The sequence below is a fragment of the Arachis hypogaea genome, chromosome 17 (assembly GCF_003086295.3).
Source record: "Arachis hypogaea cultivar Tifrunner chromosome 17, arahy.Tifrunner.gnm2.J5K5, whole genome shotgun sequence".
Classification (NCBI taxonomy): Eukaryota; Viridiplantae; Streptophyta; class Magnoliopsida; order Fabales; family Fabaceae; genus Arachis; species Arachis hypogaea.
This window is the reverse complement of record NC_092052.1, coordinates 124573333-124584758: the sequence shown is the minus strand read 5'-3', so window position 1 is coordinate 124584758 and position 11426 is coordinate 124573333. Positions and strand designations below refer to the sequence as shown.

At 32.1% G+C, this 11426-nt stretch overlaps 1 non-coding gene across 1 annotated transcript; it reads right to left on the bottom strand.

Annotated features, from left to right (window-relative positions):
* Positions 1–404: 404 nt before the first annotated feature.
* Positions 405–476, bottom strand: TRNAQ-UUG (transfer RNA glutamine (anticodon UUG)). Its single transcript has one exon. It is a non-coding gene; the product is annotated as a tRNA-Gln (tRNA).
* Positions 477–11426: the final 10950 nt, after the last annotated feature.

Here is an 11426-nt window from a genome sequence, read left to right as displayed (position 1 = left end):
TTACAGGTTTGACAACATATATTGAAGAGTTTGGGATGCTACAAAGCTGTCTTAAGTAAGTGTGAAATCTCTCAAAATAATAATTTTCTCATGTAAACATACATCGCCATCATACATTGATCAGTTGCTTTTGTAAGCAAGTTTTTTTTTTTTTTTTTTGACAATATCGCTATTCATCATGATGAGGATCAGTGGATCACCTTTATTTTTTTGGGGTCAACATATGATGAAAAACGATATTTTTTCATATGGACAATAACATTGGTCACTTGCTCATAGATTTCAAAGCTTAAAGCCCATAACCTGTTAAATTAGCCTGGTGGGCCATATTGTATCAGCAAAAAACTATTCAGAGAAAAAAGAAATGAACAAAAGAGATGGAAGAATAACAAGAAATAACAGAAAGGTTCTACCGGGAGTCGAACCCAGGTCGCTGGATTCAAAGTCCAGAGTGCTAACCACTACACCATAGAACCATTTGTTAATTCTCCCGTAATAGAAAATACTTGTATTCAAACATCTTTATGTTTAAGCAAAAATAATACAATATAATATTACACGTATTAACTAAATTATACAATATTACCTCAAATCGATTGTACTCCAAATATTGTTCGAACTCAACCAAAATTATATTGAACAAAAATATCAAATTTAAAACTTTGACAAAATATGTTCTGAATTTGAATTGAGCCTGACTTTAAATTGGTTAGAATTTTAAACATTTTTAGTAGTTAATTTTTTATAATATTATTAAGTTTATTTCAGATATTCCAAATTCAAAATATTTTTTTTGTGCCCTCAAATTACTGTTAATGGTGAGAAATTAAAATCAATTTAAAGATTAATTAAACAACTTAAATTGGATTAGAAGAAACATAAAGTTTTAAGAAGGATCACAATTTTATTGTGATGAATTCAAAGTAAATTTGGATCGAAAGATGAAAACTTTGAAAAGCTTATAGTATAGTCAAAGATGATAGTCTATAGTCAAATATTTCAACTTATTTTACAATTCATACATGCTTGCAACTAATAACACATCAAGTTGTAAAGAAAGAATAATTGTAAAATAATCAAGAACTAAGAGTTGCATTGTTAGTATAGTAGTATCTTTTTTGTCTCCATAAGATTAGTATAAATAGGTGGTTTGGCTAGCTTAATTTGAAATAATGATAAAAATAAAAATATAGTAATTTTGGAGAAAAAATTGTAAGATTTTTTTTTTATGTATTGTGTCTCTACATTTATTTTGTATACTAAATCGTTATTAGTCACTTCTTCAGTTAGAGAATATTAGTTTTATTTTTTTAGTATCTTTTCTTTGTATTTGGATTGACTGTTTACACGATTTGATATGGTCTTTTGGGCGTAATTGAAACTTAGTATTTGAGTGGATTGTCACAAATTATCATTTTATATTTCATTAGAGATTTGATTAAAGTAGAATAGTTATCCAATTTTTGTAACTTTGTTATATCATATTTTTTTAGTAGAATATTTGATATTTCTTTTGTATTAATTGTGTAAATCTTATATTTCTACTTGTTTACCTCATTTTCTAACAGTGGTAAAATTCGAGAGTCAACCGTTCAATAATCCCATCAATTTTGAAATGTGAAAAAATTGTATGATAGTAATACTAACACAGCAAGGTGTTAGAATAATACTTAATGGCGAAGAAAAGAAGAAAGATGCATGATTCATATGTTTCAGAAAATATTGTTGAAGATGGCAGAAACGTAAAATTTTTGAAGATATTATCGAAAATGATTTTGAAGTGGAGATCAGACGGTGAAAAATCAAAATCAATTTTAATGATTATACAACTTGAGTTAGATTAGAAGAAATATGAAACTTCAAGAAGGATCACAATTTTATTGTGATAAATTCAAAATCAATTTGTATTGAAAGATAGAAACTTTGAGAAGCCTGTAATATGGTCAACGATGATGATTCATGGTCAAATATTTTAACTTAATTTACAACTCATACAAGCTTGAAACTAACAACACATCAAATTGATAAACTTAACAAGTTGTAAAGAAATGATAATGGTAAAAAAATCAAAAATCAAAAAGTTACATTACTAGTGGTGTCTTTTAACCTCCATATGTTTGGTATAAATAGAAAATTTGACTAGCTTTTTGGAATAATGATAGAAGTAATAAAAATGTAATAACTTCGGAAAAAGATTATAAGTTTTTTTATGTGTCGTGCTTTTATATTTATTTTGTGTACTAAGTTATTAATCGCTTCTTTCGTTAGAGAAGATTAGTTTTACTTTTTTGATATATTCTTTTTGTATTTAAATTGAGTGTTTACACTATTTAATTTGATTTTTTGAGTGTAATTGAGATTTAATATTTAAATCGAATATCATAAAATAATATTTTGTATCTCGTCAGAAATTTAATTAAAGTAGAATAGAATAATTATCCAATTTTATAATTTTATTATATCATATTTTTTTATTAGTAGAATATTTAATATTCTTTTTGGGCCAATTATGTAAATTTCGCAGTTTTGCTTGCTCACCTTGCTTTCTAACATCAGCAATGTATATAAACTATAGAAGCCTTAATAATTGATTCGAACCTATTTATTTTTTGAATGAGTGAAACAAAAAAACAAGGTTTAAAATAAAAATACAGTTAAAATATATACTATTTCACACACTAATATATACATACGATGTCATGGCAATATTTAATCCAAACACTTACTAATGTTTTATTTTCAAATAATTATCCCATTATAAAATACATACGATGTATGAAATTATTTTTATTAATTGTTCTAACTTTTTGGTAGTGTTTTACAAATTCTTAATAAATATGAATGGTTTGATCTAGCAATTTGTGAACAAAACTTACTTCTTTTGTGAGTATTAATTTTTAAAAATGCATCAAAGATTCTTTTAAATCAACTAAAATAACGAAGGAAAATCTGAAAAAAAAAAAGATAACTTTAGAAATAAAACAACTGAAAATAAAAAATAGCATTTAATTTAAAGAAAATAATAAATTATCTTCGATAATCGAAGGATTTTGAAATCAAATACAAAATACGAAAACTCTAAAGTGAATGAAAAGAAAAATTTTATTAAAAAAGATAAATTTGCAAGAAAATAAAGATTACAAAAAATTTAAAATAAATGTAAAAGACGGCTTTTTTACTTAAATGCGCATGTAAAATGTTTTAATTCCCAAAATGCGCATGGTTTGAAATTTTTCTGAAAATACGCACTTCCATTTCTTGGCCGGCGTCGGCGAAATGGAATTCACTCTAGGTGCCCACGAAATGGGCAAACCATATCAGGTTTAACTCCCACGAAATGGGTTGTCCATTTCCTTGGTGGCCGCAGCAAATTGGGAGGAACAACTCAGGAGCGCCAGGGGCGAAATGGGAACACTGCGGAAGTGAGTTGGACACTCCATTGATAACAAACTTATTCTGCTTTTCAAATTTGTTTCGGTGCATCAATTTTCAGTTTTTCTCAATGCTTATCTATTCTCTTTTTCCACTTGTTATATGCTCTATTTCAATCCTTTTTTTTTCTTTTTGTTTGACATATATATATTTGCTTTTATAATTTTATTATTATTTTTTTGTTCATATGAATTCTTTTTTTTTTTTCTATCTTTTACTATATTGTATTTATGTTGTGTATGAAATTTTTTTATTTTGTTATTTATTTTATTTAGTTTTTATTGTATTTTTTTATTCATATGATATATGTTGATGGTTTTATGAAATTTTTATTATTTTTTATCTATATAATTTTTTTCTATTATTTGATGTACTCTATCTTTGTTTTATATTAATTTTTTTATTTTTTATTTTGACTTTGTAAAATTTGTAATTATAATTATTATATACTACGTTTATTATCAAAATTTTGTATAATATAAACTATGATTCTATAAAAAAGGACAAAATAAATAAAAAATTAATTATAAGTAACAATATAGCCATAAATAATGAAAATTTATAGTCCAAAATAATACTAAATTAAAGAGTACGGGGTAATATTAGAAAAATTATAAAATATTTTTTTGTTTAACATTATAAAATTTATAGTACTCTCTTTTATATTTTTTTATTGTATTTATTTATTTATATAATAAATATTTTTTATATTATTTTTGTTAGGTTCTGTTTTTGCATGTATATAAAAAAATAATTTAAATTGATGTCTCTTTTAGTAATTTTTCATCTAAAAGTGATTTTGAGTAGTATAATCCAAACAACATTTATTTTGCTATAATCAATTTTGATACAAATATTGTCAAACATAAATCACGTTATCCCACACTTACTTTTTATCAAAATCAATTTTGTAAAATTAATTTTATGCAAACTTACGTTTGCCAAATACACACGAAGCTAGATTAGTCAAAGTTTTGCTAATAAATAAAAGGAGGGGCGGCAAATCCACAACTGACGTAACTTTAGTACTGAAACTAGGGGAGCAGTGAGAGAGCTAGATGGAATTGGCCAACTCACTTCCGGCAGTGCCCCATTTCGCGCCTGGTGCCCATGAGTTGTTCCTCCCAATTCGCTGCTGCCACCAAGGAATTGGGCAACCCATTTCGTGGGAGCTAAACCTGAAATGACTGCCCATTTCGTGGGCACCTAGGATGAAATGGAGTTGAATTCCATTTCGCAGACGCCGACCAAGAAATGGAAGTGCGTATTTTCAGAAAAATTTCAAACCATGCGCATTTTGGGAATTAAAACATTTTATATGCGCATTTAAGTAAAAAAGCCTGTAAAAGACATAAAAAGAATCCTACAAAAAAATGAAGCTCTTAGCAAATTTAGAAATTCAGTGCAAGAGTGTTTTCTGAAATGAGATTCTAACCCTTATTCCATCCAATCTTCATCTATTTATAAGACTCTTCGACCAATCAAATTCAAATATATTTCACATTTGCATTAATCTTTAAGTAACTGTTTTCACGCTTTGTATGCTGTGAATAACTGCCATCAATTATCTTCACTCAATAATATTTTTTGATAAGACTTGTCGATCAACCTTACCTCTCTCCTCGATAAATCCCCTTCGACGAGTACTATGTCCTTCGAAAAGTACTTGTCGAGCCTTGACTTCGATATCTCAAAACTTATTTTATTTTTGACCAACAAATTGCCCCTTAGAATTAATGCGTCTTTTCGAAATCAATTTGAAAATGAAATGCTTAATCCTACTAAAAAATTCCTTTGAATGTTATAATGAATCAATTAATTTGCACGAGACTCATTAACTGCCCATATCTCTAGAAACCGAATAATTACGTCCACTACAACACGTTCTCCCATTAATCATTGTTTCTCTCTCTTCTAGTTTTAGCTTCTCAAGGAAGTTTTCTCTTTTCAAATTTCAAAAACAAATTACAAAACGAAAAACTCCATTTACTCCCTCTTATTCTACTTGGCAACATATTCACAACACTTAACAACATTTACTTTCATTTTCAAACTTATCCTTCTTTTCTGATTTTACCTCTTGTAATCAAATGGCCTCATCTAAAGCTCCAGAAATTTCATTAACTAAAGACAAAGGTAAAAAGGTCAGGACTAATATTTTTATACAACCTGACCTGGACATTTATCTCAGACTGGAGACATCATCATCGAGGATCCAAGCAACACTACAAATGACAAGAAAATTCTTTTTCCTTTCACTGTTAAAGAAGATACTTACTGCTTCATCAACCCTATACATTCTGCAGAGCAAATTAAAAAAATTGCTCGTCACTTATCGAGTGCTGAAGGAGAAGATTTACTTATCAAACAAGACTTGTTCATAGCACCCTTTATTGACGATAAAAAATCTTTTCGAAATAACCCTAAAATTTCTTTCAAAAATGCCAACTTTCTCTCCTGGTATAAAAGGATCGAATCTGTAAGAGGTGAAACTTGAAAATTACAAGGTATTCATGATCTCCTTCATCTCTCTCATTTCACACCTACCACACATCATTAGATGATTGGTGCTGTCCTCTGCTTTTGGAACAGAGCTACCAACAATTTTCATCTTCTATGTAGTATGGTTGGCCCCCACGCTCTTTGATGTAGCTGCTATTACTGGACTACTAATGGACAACCCTATTGTCACATTTGAAATGAAACCAAGTAGACAGTAGAAAATCATTGAGAAAAGTTTTTATGGTGAAATCTCAAAAATGCACATTCAACATCGAAACTTTTTTAAGAAGCATTTTTGAAACTTCATTCATGCAAAGTTTTTCGAAATGAGGACCTAAAACTTGCTCCTTTCGCAGATCGAAGGTGTGGACCTTCATGGTTCCAACGTCATCTATTTTCAGATGATGACGTCTACACTCCGAATAATGTAATTTGGTTAAAATTTCATGCAATTCATATCTTTTCGACAGACATCTCCCAATACAAGAAAGAGTAATTCAAAGTAACGCTTAATGCCCCTCATTGTGTGGCTAGACAATCGGGTTTTTCACAAGCCATCCCAGCTCCTTTCCCAAGAAAGCACCCAGTTCTTTGTCATGTTACTCTCAAAACAAAAGAAGATGTTCAGAAATGTCTTGATCTCAGCGACAAAAATCGAAGCAATTATTCTCTACTTACCTTAATTCACAATGACTTCATTACCAAATCTTTCATCGAACGGTGGAATAACTACTATTCTCTATATAATCGAATTTTGGATGATGTTATGAAGAAGTCAATAAAGGCTCATCCTAGTACTCCAAAAGCACCTCCCCCAAAAAGAAAAATGGAGACATTGAGACAACAAAAGCAGAAGGTGCAAAAAACTTCTATCAAGGCTACAACATCGAGAAAGGTATCACTCAACTCAACTTTTTCCCCTTTTAAAAATATTTAAAATTCTTATTTTGAACTCTCTTCTTTTATTGCAAAAACAATCTTTCAGTCAAGATTCTTTTGATAAAAGTGCTAAGCCTTCATCAAAGCCAACTTCTTCTCGTTCGAGTGACTCTTCTTCTGCTAGCAGCTCCAAATCGAGTAGCTTGTCGAGAAATCCCATTATAGCTCAACACCCTAAATCCAAAAAAACTACCAAGGTATATTCATCATTGATACAACGCTAACCTTATTCGATTAACTTTAATTTTTATTCACTCGTTATTGATTTATTATGAAAAGGCTGATGCACCATTCTAATAACCTCCTTCTACCTCCGTGGCAAAAACCATACCTGATAAAAGAGGAGAACAACATTCAAGCTCATCCTCTAGTGACAACATATTCTCCCATTACTTGTCTCTCAATGAAGAAATCCAACAACCTAATTCACAGCCCAACAAGGACAATCCCCTCGTTGAAAATATCGATCCACCAGTGGTCGAGGAATGCATCTCGACAGAATCGATTACAGCATAATCGCCATCAGCTCAACCTGTAAATAATCCTCCTTCTTCTCCCACCATTGATGTCGATCTCACCATCAATTCTCCTTCAAAATGAGCAAGCCCCCATACAAAAGAAACTGAAAGGAAAACAACTCCATCTCAACTTGTCTCAAGAATCCGAATCTCATTAGATTCGATCACTCAACCTGGGCAGTCTTCACAACATGATCCTGAGATTAAAGAAAGACCTTTAGCTACTGTGTCTAGTCCTCCAGATGCTGATTTAGCTGAACTCCTCGCTATTATGTCCAAAATTACTCACAAAGCGGAGATGCCAACTTCGATTTTGACCATGGAAAAGTTGTCGGAACAAAATCTCTTGAAGGATCTGAGCCCTCCAGCTATCAAGAAATTAACTTCTCTTCTTAACCTTCTCATACACACTGTCGATGAATGGGTTAATCAAGATGACTTGAATACCACCCTTTCTGATATTCTGAGTACCTCTCTTGAATACCAAGTCCCACTCCATTTTTCCAAATTGGTGAAGAGATTCGAAAAAGTCGCCAATAACCTTTTCATTTCTCAGGACAAAATGAATGAAATAAAGAAAGGAATGACCAAAATTGAAGAAAAGGCTCTAAAACTTGATAATGCCCACAAATCGACGCAAAAAATATTTAAGGACTTTGAGATCAATGTTGCTCATGCTGCCAGCACTCGAGCTCATTTAGCACAGTGCAAGGAAGAACTCGAAAAAGATCTTGCCCAAATTCGAGAAGAAGAAGCTTTGTTAGACGAGCCTTATTTCAAAGCACAAAAGAAGAATCAAGATCTCTGTCGAGATCTTTGTGAAATGGAAAACAAACAGGCTGAGATTCGGAGAAAATATGAAAGATTACAAGTCGAAGAACATGATGAGATCATGGTTTACTCTACTTATGACGAAGAAAGAGTCCGACTTCGATTCGAGCTAAAGGAAATATTAGAGCCTTATTTTCCAAGGATTTATAATATTTTGTAAAACTTCCCTTCTATTACGTATGCTTCTCTTTTATATATTAAGCATTAATCTTCCAGCATCGATATCGCTTTAAATATTTTTCATTTATTGACTTAATTTCGACACCAAAATCAATATTCTTTATGCAATATGCATTTCCAGAATATAAGTTGATTACTTGGAAAGGACCTTCCCAATTATGAGACCATTTACCATAAACTCTTGATTTCCTTTCAATCGGTAATATAACTTTAAGAATTAATTCTCCCACTTGGAAGCATTTCTCTTTTACACGTCGATTATAACTACGAGCAATATTATCTTTCTGATGAATCATATTTTCAAGTGCCAAAATGCGTTCATTGTAAACCCCGTAAAATTAGTGAATAATTAATCAATAAATTAAATTTTAATAAAGAAAATTTGAAATATAAATTTTATATTAAAATAAGATAGAGCTAATTAAATAATAATTTTGAAACTAATTTTAAAAAATTTGGCCCAAGATTGGGTCAAACGGACCAGACCGGGCCCAAAATGGGCCCAAGGCCCAACCCACCAGCCCAAAACACTTAAGAAGAGTTCATTTTCTTCTCCATTCATCAAAGGAACGCTGAAACAAGCCAAGGGGAGAGAAGTGAAGGGTTCTAACCCTTAGCCTTTATTAAATCCTCCATAACTTTCCGCTCCAAGCTCTGATCACCGCACCGTTTGCGGCCACGCGTCCGCGGCGTCGAGCTCTACAAAGTCCGATATGTAAATTGGTAAGGAACTTCCATTTTCATTCTCAACCTATCTTTTCCCCAAATTTTCGAAAATTTGATAGAGTGGTGTTGAGATTTTGGCTCTTTGGTGTTATAGGGTCTAATTAGCTTGAGAAAAATATTCAATCCTGCTTCTTTGATGCTTGGGTAAGGTGAGAATTCTAGAACTCTAGCTAATTCATTGATTTTGTGTGTTGGGTATTAAGTTTTGGATATATATATGTGGAAATGTGAATTATGTTTGTGTATATGTAAATTGGAGCTTGACTATAAACATTGGAGGCTTGGTGGAGTTTGGGTGTCATTGCTTTGGAGATTTTGGATCTTTGGGGATGTGTTTGGTGCCTTTTGGTGGTGTCTCGGGTTATACGTGGAAATCGACCAAGGTATGGTTTAGGTTTCTCGTATTTAATATATAATGTCTTGTGAAAACTTAGGCTAGATGACCATAGGATAGGTTGGAACGCATGAGTATGTTGAATGCTTAGTGCCTCGGATGATAATGTTGTTATTGATTGAATATTTGTTGGATGACTAATGTTTATGATGATACTAGGTGGTTAGGTGATGAGTTAATAATGGTGATATGAATAGATATGAATGGGTGGTGGTATATTGATGATTTTGTTGACATTGTTGAGAAATTATGCATATGGTTGTTTAAAATTGAAGAATGGTTGTATATAGTAACTTGTGGTGGTTGTGATGTTGAAATTGGTATGTTGGGGGTGTGCTGATTTTATATATGGAATGCTGAGATTGTGTTTGGTTTTTAAATGAAAATAGAGGTTGAGAATTTTTGCGTAAATTTAATTTTTGGCCGAATTTTGGCAAGCCATAACTCGGCTTTCAGATCCCTAAATTATTTCAAACCTATTTTATATGAAAATTGGGTCCGTGACATTTACGGTGTTTGATGAATGGATGAAAAATGTTTCAAAACGAGAAAGTTATACGTGTCAGAGGTTTGATATGTAAAACTGAAATTCTGCAGACTTAGCCATTTCTGATCAAACTACAGTGTATCTGTATGCATACCCCTCATTCGCGAAGGGTTGTTTCTGTCTGACTTATATGTGTACACGGACGAGGGTATACGTACGCGGGATGGGATAAACTGCACTCTCACGCATACGCGTGGCCCCTATTTCAGCAAATATAGATTTTTGTGTTTTAAAGCTTAATTTCAAACCTCTAAACCTCTTTTCATTCCTTTGACCCTAGATCTTGTTAATAAGCCTAGTAATAGGATGAAATTAGGAAATGGTGGAAACTTGGGAGTGAAGCAAGGTTAGAAGATTGATGAATTATATATGTAAATGTAAATGCTTGGAGTATATGTAATGCCATGGCTTTAATGAATAATTGTGCAATGATTATGAATGTTTATGAGGCTTATACACTCAATCCTATCTGAGATACAAGTTTCCCTAGGTAAAGTACCGTGGCTTGCCACCACGTGTTCCAAGTTGATACTCGATACTTTGTTGACCCTACGACGTAAGAGGTGACCGGACACTTATAAATTCCCAGGAAGGTTCTCCCATTGAGCAATTATATATAAATAAGAAAAAGCTATACATAGACTCTTGGGGATGCGCGTCGGGGGACAGTCTAGGGTTCAGCAGCCGAACTTGTAGGGTTGGCTTGATAACCGACAAATGAGACTTATCAGCCATAGGACAGGCATACATCATGTGCATATTGTTTGAATTGCTTGTTTATGCATTAATTGGGAATGCCTAATTGATTATAATATGCTAACTGTTATACTTGTTATCTGTATTACTTGTATTCTACCTATGTTTGCCATTGTATGCTTGTCTGTCTGTGCAAATTCACCGGAGATGGAGGAATGGATGAAGGGTGGAGAGATTTAGTGTTCTAGCTAAGTTTTAGTTAGGTTTAGGAATCCTTAGAAGACCACCCGTCTACGGTTTCTGGTTTAACCCTTTATGCTTTATAATCTGAGTGTCGGTGTTCTAGGATTGTCTCTGGCATTGCCAGGACCTTATATCTTATGTAGGTGGCACCTTTACCATGCTGAGAACCTCCGGTTCTCATCCCATACGTTATTGTTATTTTTCAGATGCAGGTCGAGAGGCACCTCGCTAGGCGTCTGGAGTTCTGCAGCGAAGTGGTCATTTTGGGACTTTACTTTTGATCTTTTGTTATATATGTATAGACTCTCCTCATGTATATACTTGTTTTACTTTTGTACCTCTTAGAGGTGTATGGAGAACTAGGACTTTATGTATGTATTTTGGATTGTGGGTTATGTATATATGTATGTAAATATTC